Source organism: Ammospiza nelsoni, chromosome 19 (genome assembly GCF_027579445.1).
Source record: "Ammospiza nelsoni isolate bAmmNel1 chromosome 19, bAmmNel1.pri, whole genome shotgun sequence".
Taxonomy (NCBI): domain Eukaryota; kingdom Metazoa; phylum Chordata; class Aves; order Passeriformes; family Passerellidae; genus Ammospiza; species Ammospiza nelsoni.
In genome coordinates this window covers 9,562,720-9,586,378 of record NC_080651.1, presented here as the reverse complement: position 1 = coordinate 9,586,378, position 23,659 = coordinate 9,562,720, and the positions used below count along the sequence as shown (strand labels likewise).

The window sequence follows — 23,659 nt, the reverse complement described above, 5'->3', positions numbered from 1 at the left end:
AAATCCCACCCCAAAACTGAGGTGTGCCCATGGCAATGCCCTGGCCCTGAGCCTGCAGAGAGGAGCTGCAGCTCTGCACCAAGCCCTGAGCATCCCCAGCACCTGTCAGTGAATATTTCTGGGAACAGCAGCTCTCCTTGGGGTATTCCCTGTCTTTCCTGATGATTTGAGTGTAGTGTCACTCCCAGGTTCAACACTGGTGTCTTTTATAGATGATAAAATAATAATAAATAGCATGGTCAGACTTTAAAGAGCCTGTATAGCATTCCATTATCTGGAAAAGGCAGCTTGGTTCAGGCCAAGGAAGTTATATTCCCACAGAACTGTCTATCCAGAAGTTTATGAGTAAGTCTTCTTTTATAAGGGACATGAGCAGTAACTTTAAACACATAATTGTTGTTTTATAGGGCAGCAGAGAGGCAGGGCAAGGATGGGACCTTCAGCACGAGGCCTGGCTGCTTTCCTCCAGGACTTCTATTTAATATCACAGCTTTAAAGAACCCAAACTTTATCTGCTGTTTCAGTGAGTTAATTTTAAGCCCGTGTTGCCAGATATATGGCAGAAACCCTGCCCAAATCCCCTCAAACCCTGCTTTGGGAGGCAGAGAGAACCAGCCTGGAGGCTGGCCCTGAACCCTCTGCACATACCTAAAGCACTGCTTTCACATGGCAAGCACCCCAAGAAATCCATCTCGCTGTCCTTTACGTCCCCTACAGGAGAGCCAAGCCCTTTCTCCCCCAAAAGCCATAAAATCCTTTCCTTCCAACACCTTCCCCGTGCTGGGGATTCCATTTGTGCTGCATTAAGAAGCACTTGAGCAGAAATCCCACGCTATTAAGCTGCCTTGTGTGTGACTACAGCCCCGTTCCTACACCTGCAGCTCCGAGCCCACCTCTCTGGAGGTTCTCCTTTATTAGTTTTGTGACAGCCAAACGTTTTCTTGGGTGAGAGGGCCGGGGAAACGCTGCTCACCCTCCCACCCCAGGAACCCGGCCCTTATTGCTTTTGACCTTCCCTTTCAACTGCTCTGCCTGCAGAAATCCAACACTGCCGTTGTACCTCGCGGCCCTGACACCAAAATCATTGGCAGCTCTCAGAGAAATCAAGAGCAGGCTGCGCCAGGTTATTAAAGGCTCCAAATGTTCATGTGTTTCATTGGCTCTAGAGGAGGGGGAGAAGGCACTCCTCAGAAAAGCTGAGCTCCTTGGAAACAACAATATTGCATTATGAATTCCTTATTTGGGAGAAAGAACAGCCCAGGTCGTTTCTGTGTGAGATGAAAAGGCTCTGGGTCCGTGAGTTATTGCACATTTGGAGCTGTTCATGCTATGCCAGATTAACCCAAAAAAACAATTTGTCTGAGGGGAAGGTGCAGACTTTGTTTGTGCACTTTAACTCCTCCGTCAACATTATTTCACATGCCAGAAATTGCATTTTTGTGGGGTTTGGTCATCTCAGGTTGGAGCTGGGATTCCCTCTGGGTGCACAGATGAGTTTGGGGCTAACACCAGCTCTGGTCAGGGCCTGGAGATCCCTCAGGTCACTGACAGAAGGGTCTGTGGGCAAACAAAGTGGAGCTAAAACCCAGCAGGGTGAGAAGCATCCCTACCACCAGAAATCAAACATCACACCAGCCCAGAAGCAGCGTGGAGTGAGTTTCTATCCAAACCTTTCTGACTTCAGCCATCAAATAACCCCAAACTTTGGCTCCCAAGCCCCATGTGCAGCCTGGCTGAGGGCAGGCAAGCGAGAGAAGTGTTTCTGTAATCCATTATTGTTACCCTTCCATTTGCTTCTTTGTTAATCTGTTTTTCAAGTCTCAGACCCATGCCAGGTAATGCCCTGGACTGCTTCCAAGCACAACTGCCCCGAAATCCCAAATTCCTTCAGGAGTGGCACAAGCCCAAGCTCACCCTGAGCTCAGGGCTCTGCTCCCAGCCTCCAGCTGCTGCTCAGGTTTCAGCTGCTCCATAGCAAGGTCACCCTCTGCTTTGGAGACTTTGGGGTGCCCCATTTGTCTGTGTGTCTGCTGAACCATCCCTGAGCTCCTGCTCTGCCCTGGGAACCAGAGCTCAGCAAGGGCAGCTCAAAGGCAGGAGAGTTTCCCATGGAAATGAGGAAATTTAAATTATTTTCCTTTCTGAAGCACCAGAAATGAAGCTCAGAGACAGACATTTGTTCAGAGCTGAAGGCAAGGCAAGAGCACAGCAAGAACTGAACTGTCACAAGTTTCAACTTTCAGAGGAGTCTGTGGGAAAGGGAACACTTGGAGCTAAATCTGTACCTCCTTTAAACAGCAGCAGGTAGCTGGGAGAGGACAATGGTGGAGAAATGGTTCAGGTACCTCTGAGCCACAGTGACTGAACCAGAGAGCTTTAAAGGAATCACACCTGAACAGCTCCTGCAAAAACACGGGGAAATAAAATAATTGCCTGCACTCACCACTGCATCAGGAGCAGGCGTGAGAGGCAGCACTTCCCCATCTCAAAAACCCCAAATCAACCCAAAATTGGCAGCCTCAACCCACCTCTGCCTGTTGTGAGGGGTGGCCTGGGGAAGAGCTGTGCAATCACCCAGCCCCAAGCTGGAAACATCCTCATGGATTTTCCTTTTGTTCCTCTGAGTGACTTCACAACTTTCCTTGCTTGGCCCCACACCATCACCAGACTCTTTCCAGCCCCAAAGGTCACTGGCAGATGTGGTTAGTGGATTTCTTTGCATGTGGTTTGTTTTTCTTCTTCCCCTTTTTTTTTTTTTTAATTAAACAAGCACACACAGCCACAGTTTCCAGCTGTCCTTCCTCCAGACTCCTGGGCATCCTTTACCTCACATCAGGGACAGCCAGGAGCAGGAGCAGCTGAGGGAAATTCAGCATTTCTGAGCAGCAGAACTGCAGCCTGAAATGGCACCTGTGGAAGTGTCACACACCTCAATGTGCACAGAAGGCTTCCCAGGAGAAAGGAAACAAAACAGCTCAAAAAAGAGCACAAAGGTTCTAAAAATTCCTTATTTCATATGAGGGTCACTCAGCTCACTCCAGTGAGCCCAACCAAGCCCAAGGTGTCACCTGAACCCTTCTGCTCTGGAAAAAACAGCAGGAAGGCTGAGAAAGCACAGGTTAAACTGGGATACCCCCATCTCCAGCAGAAGATATCCCCCAGGCCATGAGCCACGAGGAACAGCAGGGTTTGCCATGAACGGTGCCATGGAGCTGAAGTGGGGAGAGCAGCTGGGACCAGGGAGTGCAGCGCAGCCAGGGAAAGCTCTCCTGGCCACAAGAAATCCAAAATTCCTGATGGAAAACCCAGCCAGGTGGGACCTTGGGCAGCAGCAGCCACAGAGCACTGAGGAGATTTCTCACTGCAGTGTCACTCCCCAGCCTGGGAGATTCACCAGCGAATCCCAGGGCTGGGGCCATGCCCTGATGCTGGGGCTCTCCCATTCCCTGTCTCCATGGACCTTCTCCAGCTCAGCCTCCCTGCCCAGCCCCAGCCCCAGCCCCAGCAGGGCATGCAGCAGCCCAGCCCAGCTGGCAAACTCCAAAGGGTTTTCCTGAAAGGAAGGGTCAGAGCCCAGCCCTGCTACCTGCAGCAGCCTGGGGACAGGCAGAAGCTGTGACAGATGATCTCAGCAGGGAACAGCTGTCCCTGCACCACTCTCCCCAGTAAAAACAAACGGGCAAAGAGAAAGAATCAAATGAAAGGGCAGCTCTGCTGGCCTGGCATACAAGGGACATCTGCCCACGTCCATCTGCCACCAGCCCCACACCCTGGCTTTGTTTTTGGTGGGGTCACTTGTGTGCCATTGTGGCTGCCTGAACTGCCTCCCCAGGACACCAGGGCCAGACAGGGAAAAAGGTGGGAACGTGGGGAGAAGGAGGAGGCAGCCACCAGCTCTGCTCAGATGCATCACTAAATTGTCCCATCAGGCAATCACCCCAAATCACTTGGGAAAGGATTCTCTTTTGCCTCTGCCTTTGTTTTTCACCCTGGCAAGGGCTGGGATCGCTCCCTCCCTGCTTACATGGATGTATCACAGCACCAAAATGCTTCCAAAGGGTTTCCAGCATCCCATGAAAAAAATAAACAAGAAATAAAAACAATCCCAGCTCAGCCAAACGAGTGGAACAGCAACAGCAACAACCTCAAAGTTTTACTGATCCATCTGATCCTGCAGGGACAACCTCCCCACAAGGCACTGAGCAAGAAGAACCAACACACAAAAAGATCAGATTGTGTTCATGTCACTCATTCAAGGTGGATTAAGTGCTCCTGAAGGCTGCTCCATGTGTCTCCCATTTGCCCAAGTGCCCTGCTCCCCCAGGAATTGCAGGAACTGCTGGAAATGGGCTCTGCTGGCTGCCCCGTGCCCGGGCTGCCTGGCTGAGTGCTCAGCAGGGCTGAGATTTCCATACAAATTGCAAAGCTCCTAAATGGCTTCCTCAGCACAGGGCCGGGGGTGGAAACGGGAGAATCGTTAATGATTAGTTCCTTATGGCTCCCACATTCTTGAAGCATATTTCTCGCAGTCCCTGGAACACTCCTGCATTCTTGATTGCAAAATGGCAATAAGTGATTTCCTTTAAAAGCCTCATCTTTTATTGAAATACTAAAAATACCCCACTAGCCCCAGTGCACTGCAGCCTCTCTCTTTCCTGGACAGGCCCCATCAGCCCTGATGAATTCTGTTTTGAAGACAGCAATAAACATTTCAGCATGGGTCGTTCAATCCACTCCATAATAGATCTTGCATTTCTAGTGGAGCCCTCCTAGCACCATAAATCATCTTTACACAGACTTAAGTATGAGAAACTCCAGCTCAAAACCAGCATGGACTTTTCTTTTTCTTTTTAGAAATTAAGAATGGGCACAGAACAGTCAGGAATTAAATGTGTGACAACTTTAAACATGAAACCACTGGGCTGACCCTGTAAACCAGGGCTGCTGCAGTGGTCAAAGCCACACTGTTGCTCCAGTCAATCCACTTGACACAAACCTGCCCTGGTGGGGTGAAAACACTCAGGAAAACTTCCATGTACATCCATTCCACCCGAACAAACACGGCTTTCAGGTCCGGGACACTCTGGCTGCTGCTGATTTCAAAAGCCACAGATGAAGATTAATGACACTGCACGCCTGAACTGTTCCCACACACCCAGAACTCCTCTGGTTTGTCCAGTCCATGCAGACTGGAAGCCCAAACTGCTCTTCCCTCTGCTCATGATGTCTCTGTCCATCTGCTGCAGAGCCTGGAGAAAGCTCAAAGATAATTCCAGGTACACAGCAAGGAGGCTCCTGCCTGAGCCAGAGTGGCCAGGGAGCTGCTGGGGGATCCCACAGCCTGGAGTCCCTGGATGGAGCGTGGATTCCATGGATTCCCACTGTCCTGAGCCTTGGGAAAGCCAGGGAGCTGCTGGGGGATCCCACAGCCTGGATTCCCTGGATGGAGCCCAAAGTTCACTGTCCTGAGCCTTGAGAACCCTTGGGAACCCTTGGGAGCTGCTGAGGGTCCCACAGCCTGGAGTCCCTGGATGGAGCCCAAGATGCACCCCCTGTCCCCACAGCCCCAGCCGCTCTCAGGAAGGCTCTTTCCAGCCCACCAAAGCTGCTTTGGGAAGCCCAGCACAGCAGGGACAGAGCCCTGGAGTGGGAAATGCATTTCCACCTCAAACATACCCTGAGCAAAAGGGAAAAGCCTTGGTGTCCTCCTGGCTGGATCTTTAAATGCTCAGGTGAAACGTCCTTGATTTTAACACCAACACCCCTTTGGATTCAGTGTTCCAGCCCAGTTTGTGCTGGGTGCAGCCTGCCTGGAGAATTTTTGACACACATACAGCTGTTGTTTTGTTGGGAATTGTGTTTTCACAACTCAAAGAACAATCCTGCTTTTAGAAACTTGCTCAACCTTTGGCAATGCAGCCTAATCAGCAGAGAAAACTGCAGAACCCAGCAACCAAATCCTCCTTATTAATACCATTTGCAGCTGCTAACAACTCCAAGAACCTTCTAGAAATGCCAAGGGAAACAGGGTGGGTGAAACAATCCCTTGCAAAGCACTGAGCCAATATACACAAGAATTGTGATAAGAAATTAGGTTTGACTTGCACAATCATTTTAAAAGTTTTTGGAAAATGGAGTCAGAAGAGCAGGAGGCTGATAAAATAACAGAGTTCAGTAGCAATGCAAAAATTTCATGCAGATAAAGTGGGGAATTCAATCCTTGCTGAATTCTTGACATCATTTAGATGTTAACAGAAGTTTCTTCTCCAGAAAAAAGAAGGCAAGGCATCTTTAAAGCCCACACACAGATCCCTGACTCCTCTATGCAGAGTACTACACAGAACTATTTTGGTTTTGGACGACTGCATTGTCTCATGTGTCAGGATGACTATTTGATTTTCTTTTATTCTTTAATTTCAGCCTCGAGCAGAGCCAAACCTGCACAATTTATGCACGTGCAGTGCAAGAGGTCCCCTCTCATTTTGTGTCAAAAAAAAAAGAAAAAAAGAAGAGAGAGGAGGAGGGAAAAAACCACAGCATCATTTCATCCCTGTGCCTTCCTAAAAGCAGAGAAGTTTATGGGCTCTCAACTCCAGGGCCCTGCTCTGCCTCCCCACAGGACAGATCCGACTGCCCCTGCAGCTGCACAGAGGAAATGAGGAAATCACTGTGGGAACAGCATGCTGGGGACACCTGGGAGAGTGACAGCAGCAGGGTGTCACTGCTGTGTCACTGTCACTGTGTCACTGTGTCACTGTGTCACTGCTCTGGGAACAGCATGCTGGGGACACCTGGGAGAGTGACAGCAGCAGGGTGTCACCATGTCACTGTGTCACCATGTCACTGTCACTGTGTCACTGTGTCACTGTGTCACTTTGTCACTGTCACTGTGTCACTGCTCGGGAAACAGCATGCTGGGGACACCTGGGAGAGTGACAGCAGCAGGGTGTCACTGCTGTGTCACTGTCACTGTGTCACTGTGTCACTGTCACTGTGTCACCATGTCACTATCACTGTGTTACTGTGTCACTGCTCTGGGAACAGCATGCTGGGGACACCTGGGAGAGTGACAGCAGCAGGGTGTCACCATGTCACTGTGTCACTGCTGTGTCACTGTGTCACTGTGTCACTGCTCTGGGAACAGTGTGGTGGGGACACCTGGGAGGGGTGTCAGCAGCAGGGTGTCACCGTGTCACTGCTGTATCACCCTGTCACTGTGTCACTGTGTCATTGTGTCACTGCTGTCACTCTGTCATTGCCATGTCACTGTATCACTGTGTCACCATGTCACAGCTCTGTGCCCCACCCCAGTAGGGATTTCTGCCCAGCAGCCCAAGGAGAGCCCTGGCAGAGCCTGCAGAGAGCAGCATGGGCTGGAACCTTCTCTGTGTCACTGTGTCACTGCTGTGTCACTGTATCACTGTGATACTGTGTCACCATGTCACTGCTGTGTCACCATGTCAGTGTCACTGCGGTGTCACTGTATCACTGTGTCATTGTGTCACCATGTCACTGCTGTATCACTGTGTCCTGCTGTACCACTGTGTCACTGTGTCACTGCTGTGTCACTGTATCACTGTGTCACCATGTCACTGCTGTGTCACCATGTCACTGCTGTATCCCTGTGTCACTGTATCACAGTGTCACAGCTCTGCACCCCCAGGAGAGCCCTGGTGGAGCCTGCAGAGAGCAGCACGGGCTGGAACCTTCTCTGTGTCACTGTGTCACTGCTGTGTCACTGTATTACTGTGTCACTGTGTCACTATGTCACCATGTCACTGTGTCACTCTTGTGTCACTGTATCACTGTGTCACTGTGTCATCATGTCACTGTGTCACTGCTGTGTCACTGTATCACTGTGTTACTGTGTCACCATGTCACTGTGTCACTGCTGTGTCACTGTGTCACTGCTGTGTCACTGTATCACTGTGTCACCAATGTCACTGTGTCACCATGTCACTGCTGTATCACTGTGTCACAGTGTCACAGCTCTGCACCCCCAGGAGAGCCCTGGCAGAGCCAGCAGAGAGCAGCACGGGCTGGAACCTTCTCTGTTGCCTCTGAAGTTGTTGTGTCCCATCCCTGGCAGTGCCCAGGGCCAGGCTGGGCAGGGGACAGTGGGAGGTGTCCCTGCATGGCAGGGGTGGCACTGGATGTCCCTCTTTTAAGGTCCTTCCCAACCCAACCCACTCTAGGATTCTATATTTTGCATCATATTTTCCTTTTGGAGACATTTCCCCTTTTCAGCTCCTTAAGGTTATTCCCAGATACTGTGGGGGCTGACAGAAAAGAAAGATAAATATATAAAATTAAGGGAAAAAAAAATCTGTGTAAGGATTGAAGCCTGTATCAAACAAACAACCAGCATGAAAATACTTGGAAGCCATTAGCTGCCTGATTTACTAATTTCTTTTTCTTTTTTCCTGGAGTCTAATCCTACGGTTAAACCTACAGAGCTTTTCCCCTCACACTTGCAGGGGGAGAAGAAACCCCCCAGCAGGGAGGCACACAAATCTCCCTGGACCATTTGTCTGAGTGCTGCTCTGCCCAGAGCCAGGATGCTCCAGCTGCTTTTGCAATAGCTCAGTTCTGATAGAATTACCAGCATTGTCCATTATTAATCATGTTGCCACTGCAGGTCCCTCTGGAGCGTTTGCTTAGCCCAGACTTTTCCAAACTCTTCCAGTTTCCTCTCCATTTATTAAAAGATGACCACAGTTAAAGCAAACCCCTGCTACTACAGAACAGCAGGGAAAATAAGGGGGGAGAGAGGCAAAATCACCTCTAGCCTTGGCTTTTCCTCCATTCCCAGAAGAACCTCCCCAAAGCACTGGGCTCAGTCTTTGTCTCCCTGGCTGTTTAAGGTAGCATTAGGATTTAAGGAACATTTCCCTGGATGTCACTGTTTGAGCTGGGATCATTGGAAGAAATTTGGTACTGGCACAAGCCCTCAGTGCCCACAATCCCTGAGCTCCTGACAGTGTTCCAGAGCCAGAGTGCTCTGCTGGCCGGGGAACAAAGCCCTGGCACCCACAGGACTGAGCCCTGCTGAGGTGCAGGGTGTTCCAAACACTCCCCATGAACTAAGGGAATGCACAACGAGGGGCAGCCCCTGGGCTGGCAGAGAAAGGGAAAGCTTAACCCAGCACAGTCCCCCACAGTGCCCGGCACGGGAACCGGGAGGGAGGCCAAATCTGCTGGCATGGACGGCACTGCTGGGCATGGAGGGCACTGCTGGGCATGAAGGGCAGTGATGGGCATGGAAGGCACTGCTGGGCATGAAGGGCACGGAGGGCAGTAATGGGCATGGAGAGCACTGCTGGGCATGGAGGGCACTGCTGGGCACTGCTGGGCATGGAGGGCACTGCTGGGCATGGCTGGGCATGGAGGGCACTGCTGGGCATGGAGGGCACTGCTGGGCACTGCTGGCCATGGAGGGCACTGCTGGGCATGGAGGGCACTGCTGGGATGGAGGGCACTGCTGGGCATGAAGAGCAGGGCACCGCTGGGGTCCCTGAGCAATCCCTGGCACCCTGCCCTTCCCCAGGTCCCTGCCCTGAGGCTGGGAGCACCATGGATGTGGAACTGGCCTGAGCTGACCTCCAGCCCCTGCCCTGCTCCTGGGAGGCTCCATGTGTGCCACAGATCAGCCACAGATGCAGGAGGGCTCTGCTCCTGCCAGTCTTCATTTCTTATCCCAAATCTGGAGGATGCCATGGATCGCCCACAGCTTGGGGAGGGTTCTGCTCTTGCCAGTGCCCATTTCCCACCCAGACCTGGCAGATGTCACAGATCAGCCACAGCTTTGGGAGGGTTCTGCTCCTGGCAGCTCTGCCATCCCCATTTCCCACCCCAAATCTGGAGGATGTCATGGATCAGCTATGGTTTCAGGAAGGTTCTGCTCCTGCCAGTGCCCATTTCCCACCCAAGAGCTGAGGATGGGCTCCCAAGGATGGGGATCTGCAGTGCACACAAAATGCTGCCTAGGAAAGCTTCCCACCGACTCCACGTGGGCTCTGACTGGGAAGATCCCAATTTATCCCCCAGATTTCATATTGTTTTTAGGACTCTGCTGTCTGCAAAGCATTAACTCCAACCAAGTGATACAATTCTGCTAAAATTACACTCCTAAGCCAGCCATGTCATTCTGAGTCACAGAACAAATATGCCTGTGCAATTGAAATAAAACCTGCACAATTCCTCCAGTGTTCAGCCTCTCTCTCTGCCTCTGCTCCCACCAAGGCAGCACAGGCTGGCCACGTATCACAGAGCCCATCTCCAAGCAGGAATTCCACTTACAGGGTCTGGCTTTGGGAGTAGGCAAATTAAAAACAGAGATGAAGGGATGCTTATCCTTTTATTTTTAGCACAATCAAGGTCTGGTGGGAGGGAATTCTAATAAAATTTTAAAGGGAACACTTCTAATGGAGCATCCTTAATTCTATAATGATGAGGTGGATGCAGTGATTAATTTCTGCTTACTAGCAGCTTTTTTTTTTTGTTATTTTGATATTGTTCACTGTGGTTTTCATGGCTTTGAGGGGAGGTTTGCAGCAGGACCAGCTGCCAAGAACATCTCCCAGTTAGCTGCTTTGGTCATCAGTCAGTAGCTGCCATTAACACAGCACTTTCTATCTGCAAATCCAATAATTCCAGAGCTACTAAACCTCATTTTCCCTCGAGATTAGTTTTGGTGGAGAAAAGCACCCTTTGGAAGGCAAACCAATTTTTTTTTTTTAAATTTAAGTATTTTAGGTATCAAAACACATGGTGCAGCCTGGACCTGGGCTGCCCATAAATGCTGCCAGTGAACATGGGAAAGCAGCAGCAGCTCCAGCTGCTCCAATCAACTCCCAGCACCTTCCCCGAGCCCAGACAATCCTGGGCTGCTTGTCATGCAAACAGCCTGGGAGCTGCATTCTCCATGGAGGGGTAAGTGACTGAGTTAAGCAGATTACTGGGGAAGGAGTCACACTCAGCAGCTTTATGAGACGATTAGACCCTGGGAAATTCACACCCCAAATCCCCGGGCCCTGATAGAGCACATTGATCATCAGCTCCAGGATCCAGCTCAGGCAGGAACCTCCCTGGCAGCATCCAGCATTCCCTTCCCAGTGAACTTCCACCAGCTCTGCCCCTGCCAGAGAGGGAGATTCTGATAAAATTGTACAGGGGGAGAGGCTGCAGCAGCGTTTGGCAAGGCAGCAGCTCGTGCTGAAACAACTCTTCTGATGTGACAGCTCTGGGCACCTGGGCTCTGAGACCCCTGTGGGGTCTGGCTGCCCCATGGCAGAGAGGTGATGCCCCTCTCTGCACTCACCATGGCTTGGCAGAGCACTGAGGCTGGCATTCCCCGCCTGCAATGCTGGCAGAGCTGGCACAGGGACTCAGGGTGGCATTCCCTGATGGCAGAGCTGGCACAGGGACTGAGGGCGGCATTCCCTGATGGCAGAGCTGGCACAGGGACTGAGGGTGGCATTCCCTGCCTGCAGAGCTGGCACAGGCACTGAGGGTGGCATTCCCTGCCTGCAGAGCTGGCACAATCCTGACTTTTTGCCAACTCATGGCACCGTGAGGAGCGACAGGTTCTGGGAGAGGCTGTTCCAGACAGGGCTCTGTGACACTTCATGGAACAAAGGACTCTGAGTTTAACAGGATTATTGTTGCACAGCACTATTGTTACACAGCACTATTACTGCACAGCACTATTGTTACACAGCACTATTGTTACACAGCACTATTGTTACACAGCACTATTACTGCACAGCACTATTGTTACACAGCACTATTGTTACACAGCACTATTACTGCACAGCACTATTATTGTTACACAGCACTATTGTTACACAGCACTATTACTGCACAGCACTATTGTTACACAGCACTATTGTTACACAGCACTATTACTGCACAGCACTATTATTGTTACACAGCACTATTGTTACACAGCACTATTGTTACACAGCACTATTGTTACACAGCACTATTACTGCACTGCACTATTACTGCACAGCACTATTGTTACACAGCACTATTATTGTTACACAGCACTATTACTGCACAGCACTATTATTGCACAGCACTATTACTGCACAGCACTATTGTTACACAGCACTGTTATTGCACTGCACTATTGTTACACAGCACTATTATTGCACAGCACTATTACTGCACAGCACTATTGTTACACAGCACTATTGTTAGACAGCACTATTACTGCACTGCACTATTATTGCACAGCACTATTTCTGCACTGCACTATTGTTAGACAGCACTATTATTGCACAGCACTATTATTACACAGCATTATTCAGCAGCCCCCATGATCTGAAGCATTACAATCCCCCCTTTTCTGGATCTATAGAAAGGAAAGGTGAAACCCCCTCACTTTAGAGAAGGTGAGTGTGCCAAGAGATCTTCCTCCTACCTGGGGTATTTTTATCAGAGATGTCTCTAAAAATACTTCTCAAAGAAAGTTCCTTATGCAAGAATTAGACAGCTCACGACTGCTAAGTGCATCTAGCTCCATCCAAAGAGACTCCTCCAGTAGGGATGGCCTCACCCTGGTACCAAACGGACAAAGGGCACAAACCCCATGGGCAGCCTGAGGAAGGGCTCATCTGCATGGTGGGACAGCTCTGAAGGGAAAGCACAAGGCTGAGTGCTCCTGCTGAGAGAGCTGAGGTTATTCAGCCTGGAGAAGGCTCCAGGGAGAGCTCAGAGCTCCTTCAGGGCACCCAGGACAAGGCCTGGAGGGGCAGGACACAGGGAATGGCCTCAAGCTGAAGGAGGGCAGGGTTAGATGGGAAATCAGGAACAAACTGTGCCCTGGCAGGGTGGGCAGGCTCTGGCACAGGGTGCCCAGAGCAGCTGTAGCTGCCCCTGGATCCCTGGCAGTGCCCAAGGCCAGGCTGGACACTGGGGCTGGGAGCACCTGGGACAGTGGGAGGTGTCCCTGGGACAGTGAGAGGTGTCCCTGCCATGGCAAGGGTGGCACTGAGTGGCTTTAAGGTCCTCTTTCCAATCCAAACCCTTCTGTGAGTCTCTGAAGACCCAAGAGCAGAAATCACACATTTCCTGCCTTCCTGATCCCCATTTCTTTCTTGACTAATGCTGAATGAAGGCATCAAAAGGAGATGGGCTGCCCCCCTCATCTGGGGGTCTCAGGTGAGCCAGCCCAAGCACAAGCAGGTGCTGAGCAGGGCCCAGCCAAAGCCAGGCTCAGCTCAAGCCAGGCTCTGTGTGCCTGTGCCAATCCAAGCAGGAAGCAGACTGGAACTTGTCTGCTGTCAATCCCCCTCAGTCACATCCCATAAACCCCTGGGTGCCCCCTACAGCCACCATTCCCTCCTGGGAGCTGCCACCTCAGCCTGCAGGCCATGTAACACCCCAATCCTGCCCAGCTCCAAGCCCCCTCTCCTTTCCCTGCACATTCAGCCTCTCCAGCCTCTCTCCTTCCCTTGCACTTTGAGCCTCTCCAGCCCCTCTCCTTCCCCTGCACTTTGAGCCTCTCCAGCCCCTCTCCTTCCCCTGCACTTCCAGGCTGTCCCTGGGACAGAAGGGAGGGAACAAAGGGGCTGCCTGTGTGTCAGGAGCCCTTGCAAGGGCTGTGTTTCACTCCACCCTGCTCCAAAGCAGGGCAGTGTCTGGAGAGCTCTCTAGGAGTTTTTGTCTCATTAACATTTCCATCAGGGATCAAAGAATATATTAAAAATATCTAAGTACAATTCCTGCTATGGAAAAGGAATATAGAAAAAACCTGCCCAGATTCCTTTTTCTGATCCCTGGCATCCCCATCCCCATTCAACCCCATCCCATCCCATCCCATCCCATCCCATCCCATCCCATCCCATCCCATCCCATCCCATCCCATCCCATCCCATCCCATCCCATCCCCATCCCCATCCCCATCCCCATCCCCATCCCCATCCCATCCCATTATCCCATCCCATCCCATCCCCTTCCCCATCCCCATCCATCCCCATCTCCTTCCCCATCCCCATCCCCTTCTCCATCCATCCCCATCCCCATCCCCATCCCCATCCATCCCCATCTCCTTCCCCATCCCCATCCCCTTCTCCATCCATCCCCATCCCCATCCCCATCCCCATCCCCATCCCCATCCCCATCCCCATCCCCATCCCCATCCCCATCCCCATCCTCATCCCCATCCCCATCCCCATCCCCATCCCCATCCCCATCCCCATCCCCATCCTCATCCCCATCCCATCCCTGCCAGCCTCATTAGGGATGCCCAGCATCACCCTGCAGACAAAGCCACGGCAAACAAAGTGTGGGGAGCAGGGGGAAGGGGGAGAAGGGGATTTTTTCCCTTTTTCTGCAAAGAAAGGAGTGTGGAGGAATTCCTCATTCACTGATCTGCAGAATGCATTAATATCCCAAGTGTTGGCACAGCCCCCCGTGCTCGGGGACCAACAATGACTCCGAGTCTGGGATCCTCAAATAAACCCCCCCTGCTGTCATGGCCACCAGGACAGAGAATAACAGCAATATTAGCTGACCTTCAGCGTGTTGTTTCCCCAGACCTGACTGCTAGACCTCTGTTTGCCTGTTACTAGGATTTCTTGGCTGAAAAATGTGAGCATTTCCTAGACGATAAAGAGGCAGTTTATTAGGTAAATAAACCAGGCCCTGAGCAGCCTCTGCTGCCTGATAATGAGGAGGGAAGGAAAGGCCCAGACCTCCCTGCACCACCTAAAATAACCCCAATCAGGGCTCTCTGGCTACCACCACACGTAGATTTTTCAACAGACAGTTAATGAACAAGAGAAGGTCATTCCAGCCCAGCCAACTTGTGCTCAAAACCATTTGCTGAGAACACTATAGGCCATAAAAATCCCAGCAGGCACTGTCTGTATCCTATAAAACTGTCCCCCTGTGGAAGCAGCTAGCAGTTTAAAATAAGTGTATTCTTTCAGGTTCCTGACAAAAGGAAGATGTTTACAGAGGAGAGTCTGGGGACACCCTGCACCATCCCCTGCTCCCCTCAGCTCCAGGAGCCACAGTGACAATCACAATTAATTATCAGGCACACAACAACCCCGGGGTGAGGTGCAAGCCCACAGCACCTCCCTGAAAAGGCTGCTGCAAACTGTAGCCAAGTTTTCCCAGTTTTCCCAATGCACCTCGCAGATAAATGCAATAACCAGGCAGATTCAGAAAGCATGGCTTGCAAAATGAAGCTTCCACTGAAACAGAGCCAGTGGCACTGCTTTCCTTGCCAAAAGAGAGATGTTCTGGTGCAGGATTTTTGAATATTTAGGAGATAAGTATTACAGAGGAGCTACTGAGTGTCCCAATCCATCTGTGGTACAACACAACCTCAATGCAGCCATGCCCCACGAGCCACAGCTCCATACTCACAGAGCCCAGAGCCCCCCCAGAATGTCACACCAAGGCCACTGGCACAGGCTGAGCATCCTGCAGAGAAGTTCCTGAAGCAGGCAGGCTGCACATTCAGCCTAGAGCTGGTTCCTGCCACCAGCACCCAGCCGGGCTCACAGACAGCTGTGACATTCCAGGGTCACTGCTCTGCTTCCCCCAGCAAGGTCACTGCAAACAGCAGCTCCAGGATGGGACAGCAGCCTCAGTGTGAGCCCTGTCACCCTGTGTGACACCCAGCACCCCTCCCCTGTGTGTGACACTGAGCCAGGGGTGCAGAGCCCACCTGGAGCCTGGGCGAGCAGACAGGCAGCCCAGGTAACAGTGACGTTAAAGGGATCTGCCCCAGGCTGCACAAAAATCTTAATTTTCACCTTAAGTCAGGACATTTCCTGAAGCAACAGCAGAGCTGACCAATCCTCACAAGGGCAGGGCTTTCCTGCTGCTCTCCCCATGAGGACACCGCTCCTCAGCCCACTGGAACCATGGCAGGAGTCCCACTGCACTTCTGCAAAACAAGAAGTGTTTGAGATCCCAGCCCCTGTTGATTTATATCCCCGGGTTCTGCTGGGATCAGCATCCTCCACACATCTCACAGAGCCCTGAAGAGACAACACAACCACTTGTCCCCAGCAGCCTCATTTCCCCCTGACCACATCCTTCGTGCATTGTTGTGGCCCTGCAGTGCCCGGGGCTGGGCAAGCACAATTCCAGATGCTGCCCCTCGCTCTGTCCTGGGCTGGGCAAGCACAAAATTCCAGATGCTGCCCCTCTCCCTGCCCTGGCCAAGCACAAAATTCCAGATGCTGGAATGCCCTGCCCGGGCACTGCATGCTCGGCCCAGCTCTGGCTCAGGGGATCCAGGGTAACACTCCCAAGGAAGGCTGCAAAAGGCTCAGCATTCAGGAGCCAAATATGAAGGCAGAATTTCAGTCTGCAGGAATCACTACAAACCTTTAACCCAGATGATTTCCCCCCTAATTTGGGTTTGAATGTGGCACGAAATCCCCGAGCCTGAGCACCGATGGATTTCAGCTCCAGATCAGGGAGAGCAATTATTTTGTCATTGAGCATATTAGGAAAGAAAAGGCAGAAGGAGGCAAGTTTGAGCCTCTTTGGTAATGTACAAATTAACACATTTCATCACTGTTTTCAGAAATATAAATTAATGATTTAATTCTGCAACACGTATCCTTGGAAACCGAGCTGTAAGCAGCCACGCTCGGATGTTTCACACAATTCCACTTTCTCAATATTGAAATCCAATTAATTGCTTGGCCTTTTGCAGTGATGGGCAGCTTGGGTGAGCAGGGTGCCCAGGGGCTTATTTAGCACCAGATTTGCAGGATCCCACTCCGTGGGCTGACAACAGCTGCTCTAAATCTCCTGCTAGGTATGAGCAGGCTCTGATGAAGTTCAGTCTGTTTGAACAGCTGCATATGCAAATGTAATTAAGAAGATCTCGATTGCCTTTTGCTCCCCCTCTCCCTGTCCCCTGATGGGGAGGGATGGCATTTCACTGCTCCAGGCTTCAGCCTCTGCCTGACTGACACCATCCAGGCCCAGAAATGCCACTCTGGGGTGTCCCTAAAGCCAGGAATGAAGGCAGGAGTGATGCACCCCTCACCTGAGCCCCAGCCAGGACAGGTACCCCCAAACCAGGGATCCCTCCAGAGCCAGAGGGGAACTGCAGCACCCACACTGCTGCCACCCACAAAATGTAGGGGAGAAACAGCTCTGAGCATCCCCAGCTCTGACCAACCTGGGCGGGATGGAGGCTCCAGAGCAAACCAAGGCAAACTAGAACAGGAAACCAAAATTAAAGAGGGTAGAAAACACTGGAAATGCACTGAGAGGAAATCAAATCACACAAGGCTAACCAGGTTAGCTGGTCAGATAGTGAATTCTGTAGACAAAGGAAGTGACAGAACCTACCCACACAGACTTCAGCAAAGTGATGCAGCCCCAGATGGGAAAGCCTGGAATGAAAACCTGGGGATTAGCAGAGCTGGAGGGGCAGGAAACTGGTGAGAGGGGAAGTGGTGTTGAAAGAAGGAGCAGAATGGATGGAGGTCACTGGCAGAGCTCCTCCAGAAGTGGTCAGCAGGCTGAGCTTATTAAATGTTTTTATTAATGACCTTGGCACGAGAAGTGAGTGTGCTAATGACATCTGCTGCTGACACAAAGCTGGAAAGCAGCAGCAGCACACAGGAAAGCTGGGACTGGATGGGGGAAAATGGGAAACTGTGAAGATGAATGGAGAAAGGGTGAAATTCCACGGGAGGGGAGAGGAAGCCACGCTCTGGGGATAAACAATGGTTTTTGCTGGGAGTTGGAAAGAAAATGAACTCGAGTGGAAAATGTTCAAGAGTGAGAAAGGCCCAAGCAAACAGCTCAAACCCAAAATGACTGAGGCATCACTGTGCTGGACTTGCAGTATGTCCAAGAGCCAGAGAAGAGCTGGAGCTGCTGGACAAGCCAGGTTACAGGGTTTACACAAACCCAGGGCTGTGAGCAGCCCCAGGGATGCTGCACTTGGTTCCTGTGCTTAAACATACAAAAGGTTTAAGTAAGAAGGCATATTAAAAAAAGACTTGGCAGAAACCAGATTAATTTAGGAGATGAAAATGTAAAGACACTTGTTCAGCCCTGCAAAACAAAGCTGGGAGGGCACACTGAGTGATCTCCTGGACACACACATTCAAGGGAAAAAAATGAAAAAGAGGAGAGAACTATTCAGGACAGCAGAACAAGGGCTGCACATGGGCATCATGAAGTATCCCTGACAGGTCCAGGCTGGAAATAAGTTTATGACCATTTCAGCCTTGCAATAGGAGTAATGGGGGGGAAAAAACAACCTTGTTCTCAGAAACTGATCCTGAAGGGATCCTCTGACCCAGAAGGTCCCATCTTTTCCTGCTCAACACACACAGGGCTGACAGCACCAGGACATGCTGTGCTCCCACCTGGGACTCATAGAGCAAACCAAAACCACCTTTTTCACAAAAAACCCCCTTTTTGTGACTGCTTAGCTCCATCCTCTTTCATCAGCTGAATCCATTCCAACACCTCAGCACCAGCAAATATTTGAGATGTGAATACAGTGAGTGTGAGGAGGAGGAGGCAGAGCAAGGCCAGGAGCTGGCTGGAGGGCACAAGGGCACTGCAGGAATGGGCACCAGGCTGGGGACACTGCCACCAGGCTGGGACACTGCCACCAGGCTGGGACATTGCAGGAGTGGGCACCAGGCTGGAGATATTGCCACCAGGCTGGGGACACTGCCACCAGCACAGTCCCATCTCAGGAAAACATCTAAACTGCCAGGCCAAGAGATGTGATCCCACCAGAGGCTGGACAGGGGACTCAGAGCAGGGCAGTGTCAGGCAGCTCTGACAGGGAGGAGGAATACCAGAGTAACCTCTGCCAGAGTCAGATTGCAGGAAAGGCTGATTTCATGGCAGCTGAACCAGCTCCTCCTCCCCACTGAGCAAAAAACAAATGGATGGGGACTTGCTCATCTAAACACACAGGAAACGTCAGAGGAACAAACCTGAGCAGCTGCCATCGTAATTTATAAAACAAATTAAATCCATGGCAAAAATAAGCAAACTTAGAACAGAGAGATCACAGAACCTGGCAGGAAAAGGCCCCAGCCTGCATGAATCATTATTTTCTAGAGGAAACCTTATATAATCCAAGCTACCCTGTTTTAAAACAAACCAAACCTTCCAAAAACTCCCATTAAAGGGATTAGCAGAGCTCTGGTTTTCATTCAGGTGTTTTGGTAAGGTTAAAACAAGTCACCCACCTGGTGCAGATTAATCTGCTGTAGTTTCCACCCTGCCCTTGGCACCCCTGGGCAGGAAGGGGAGCAGAGCCCTCACCTGGGCTCAGGGAGGTGCTTGCATTGCATTGCCATCTGCTGGACCAGGGGAAACCAGGGACAGGGACAGACTGCTCCGTGCTCTGCAGGACACACTCCTGCCCGGTAGGGATCTGCTGTGCCTGCTCCTCACTCTCATTCATCTGAAGGCACAGAGGGATGCACAAGGAGAGCGAGGTCTGCTGCCCTCAGGCTGCTGGGAACGGGATGGACACAGACTCGCCCACCAGAATTAGAAGCTCCCTCTTTTCTTTTTCTGCTTGTTTTTACTCTGACAAACTCATGGTTTTCTGTGCTGCTTCCCCAGGAAACAAGAGCAGCAGGAGAACACCAGAGAGGGACTGGGGTGGGACCAGCAGTGCCCAGCTCCCCTCCCCAAAATCCATCCTTCAGCAGAACCTGAAGCATTTCTGACCCCACACATGGCACAGCTGAGGTGCAAGCACCTCTGCACGGGTCACATCTGCCAATAAAGCTTCCAGCTGGGGCCTGAGCACCCAAAATCCCCTTGGCTGCTCCAGACACAAACATTGAGGATGTTCTATCACAGCCAAAGCCTGGCTTAACCATCCTCTCTACTCATGGTCTTTAGGGAAATAACCAAACAAAAAATCCCACTGCAAAACTCAAGGATGGGGTAAAGTTACCCAAAAGCACCAAACCCATTTCCCCCAGCATCTCTGCATTAATTACACTTCAATTTATTTGCAAATTTTTAAATGCAGTTCTTAAGAGGACATTCCAAGGGTTAAAGTTTCTAATAAAACCATTTATTGAGAAATGGTTGGTGAGTGTTACTCTGCAGAAAGCCCTAAAGGTGCCCAGACTGGCAGAGACAGCACAAAGCAGCCCGGGAGCAGCAGTGGTGAGGCTGAGAAGGCAGGACTGTGCACACACAGCCATTCCTGGAGCAAAGCTGGTGCAGGCAGCCTGGCACTTGACTGATGGGCTGAGTGAACTCCCTGCTGAAAGCTCAATGCAAATTTCTGAAATCCAAGAATCTTATATGTCCCAGCACCCCTGCTAATGCCCAGCACTCACTGGGAAGGGAGAAAACAATGCCAGGCACTGTGCAAACATCTGCCTGCGTATGACTGATGATTTTCAACAATAATTTCATAAATGCAGAGGCTGGAGCCCATCCCGTGGTTATCCCTGCACTGCAATCCTGGGAGTGCCCAGTGCCACCAGTGTGGGGCTGCCTGAGGCCAATGGGACACAGCACAGCCTTCCCTGGGCACTATCAGCAGCTCAGGGACAGCCAGAAAAATGGCTCTGAAAATCAGCTGTGAATGGAACAACCCCCCCAGGACAGGCTGAGGGCTGTGCCAGGCTGGGAATGCCCAGGGCATAGCCCCAAGGGCAGCACTGGGCTCACCAGAGGGCACTGGGAGCAGCCGCACAGCTGGAAATGGGGTTTGCATCGGAGGCAGATGTTGAAATATTGATTAAAGCTGGGCTTCTCCAGCAATCCTTTGATTTTCTGAGGATACTGGCTGCTAACAAAGACACACCCATTAATGCATGACATTCCTGCTTGTAAAACAGGGATTATTCCATTATTGCAGCCAGGGAGCTCTGCTTGTGCCCACAGCCCCTGGCTCCAGCACAGGCACTCAGCAGCAGAATAAAAAGACATCATGATTTCAAAAAGGAGGGAAAAACACATTGCCAGCCACAGCTGGAGCAGAGGGGAGACTGGTCTGGGGAAGCAAGGACTGAGCACTCACCCTGCTTTAAATCCAAAGTAAGGCATCAAACTCAGAGAGTTACTGAACTTGATCAATTTAATTTGATCAAATGTAAATGATAAACAGGCACTCTGGCAGGTGCCAGTCTTCCTGCTGCTTGGCCTCATTCCAGGGGCAATCCCATGTACAGGGAGGGTATTTCTGATCCCAGTGTACCAGTTCAATCCAGTGCCAGGATAAGGGTGGCAGGGGATGGGAGCAATGCTGCTGAAGCCTGTGTGCCAGGATAAGGGTGGCAGGGGATGGGAGGATGCTGCTGAAGCCTGTGTGCCAGGATAAGGGTGGCAGGGGATGGGAGCAATGCTGCTGAAGCCTGCGTGCTCAGCTCTGCTGCTCCACAGCTCAGGCCTGGGCAGGAGGAAGCAGCCAGCTGAGGCAATTTGGTGTTTGCTTATGCCCAAATTGTTATGCAAACACAGGAAGGCCTATGGGAGCAAAGGGAACAGGCACCAGAGGCTGCACTTCTCACCAAAGCCAAATGTTTTCCAATGTGCAAAGGGTGAGAGAGGTCACCCCCAAGGAATCCAGGCCAGGATCCTCCCAGCCTTCCTTCTCCCATCCTCCTCCTCCTCTGAAATTCCCCAGGCAGCCAGGATGGGCTTCCTGAGTTAAAGACACAGCCCCATCATCATGCAACATGTCTGGGGCTGCACTTGCAGGAATGGAAATGGGGAATGAGGAACCTAAAAATGGGGAGAAATCCCCCCTGGACCCCCTGGGACTGACCCCCTGCCCACCCCCACCCCAAGCTGGGCTGCCCTGGACTCGTGAGGAACACGAGGCCACAGGAATTAAGGGGAGACTCCAAAGGCACATAGGGCTACTCAGCATCATTCAAGTGCACTCAGCTTTAAATTAAATCCATCTTGCATCAACATCCAGGATCTAAAATAAAAGAGTCAGTCATGAACTCTGCAGTCACGCCTCTAATTCCAGCTGCAGTTGGTACGGGAGAACTCAGAGACAAATGACTCTGACAAGTCAACTTTAACCCCCAGAAGAAGCCACAGGTTTCCATCAGTCTCCATCAACCATGCTTTCAGAACCTTATCACAGATGGAGAGCCAAATAAATCCCTGGAGTTGTCAGTGCTGCAAAGATGCTTCACTGCCAGGGAAGAGCTGGGGAGCTGTGCAGGCAGAGCCTCACTGCACAGAGGGAAATCTCCCTGCCACCAGCCACAGCCAGGCTGGGACCACGTCAGCCCTTGGATTCCTCTTTAGTGAGCTACATAGGCCCAATTTCAGCAACTTCTGACTGACAGTCAAAATTCTGTAGAGCATTGTGAGTCTTCTGGTACGGTAAAATCCAGGGAGACCAGAACCAGAAATGCTGATCCAGACCTGAACTGTGACCACCTCCCCAGGGATGTCATCCCCCAGTCAGTCACTCTCCCCACACAAAGACACTTTCTCCACCATCCACAGCATCCTCTCCTGGTCAGAGCTCCAGCCCTCAGCCCTTCATCCAAGCCTGCCTGTGGATACCCCTGTCCTTGGCTGCCTGCAGAGCAAGGCCAGTTTAGTTTAGCAGCTTGCACATCACTGCCGGGTCACCAGGAAGGATTTCATGCCTGGCAGGCTCTGAGTGCTGCTGGGTTAGGAGCTCATTCCTCCAGGACACCCCAGGAACACCCCTGCAGCCCCGCTCCCTGCTGTGCCAGCTTTGTGAGAGCTGGTAGCAAGTTTGTGTAAAGCTAATTAACATGCACTGCTCTAATTTCAAACCATTTCTTACAATCAGGACATTGTGCAAGGCTGGAGTCAAATGGCTGAAGGGAATTAACTGCACCAGCACTTCAGCCCAGCCAGTCAGAGCTGCTGAGATGTGTGGAGTGCTGGGGTTTGTGCCTCAGGGGGAGCATTGCACAGCAATTAGCAACAGTTAATAATTGCACATCCTCAGTGAAAAACTGCCCTGGTGATGTCTCAGGTTTAGCTTTTGTATTTTTCACATTCTGTGCTGGCTAGGCGGGCAGTTCTGAGCTTCATAGTAAGGGATGGTGAGCTCTGTGCACAGAGCAGGGAGACAAAACAATTCCTGCTCCAGCTGGGCACCAAGGACAAATGATCCAAATCTCAGCCCAGGAGCACAAACACCGTGGGCTGGAGAGAGAAAAACAAGCAGGGTGGGACTGCAGGGGCTAAAGCTGGAATGGGACAATGAACTGCAAGGTGCAAATGGAGCAGAACTGATCCAAGGGAGAGACCCCGGGAGTGCTCGTGCATTTTGGGACCATTTTGGTTCATTTTGGGTTCATTTTGGGACCATTTTGGTTCATCTTGGGTGCAGCCCTGGCTGGGCTCTTGTGCTGCCCAAGGTACATCCATTGAGGAGATCCTTTGAATAAATCCCTGCTTTATTCTGTAACTCTGTCCAGCCTCTGCTCCAGCTCAGCCCCCAGGGCAGCCCTGGGTGGGTGTTTGTTCTGCACCCCTGGGTGTGTGAGCAGCACCCCTGGGTGTGTGTTTGCCCTGCAGCCCTGGGTGTTTGTGCTGCACCCCTGAGTGTGTGCTCTGCACCCCTGAGTGTGTGCTCTGCACCCCTGGGTGTGTGCTCTGCACCCCTGGGTGTGTGCCCTGCACCCAATGGTGTGTGCCCTGCACCCCTGGGTGTATGCCC

General features: G+C 51.4%; 1 protein-coding gene across 1 annotated transcript in view; it reads right to left on the bottom strand.

Moving 5' to 3' along the window:
- Positions 1-23,659, bottom strand: part of STX8 (syntaxin 8) — a 78,697-nt gene that overhangs the window by 5,186 nt on the left and 49,852 nt on the right. The gene's annotated exons all lie outside the window — the stretch shown is intronic.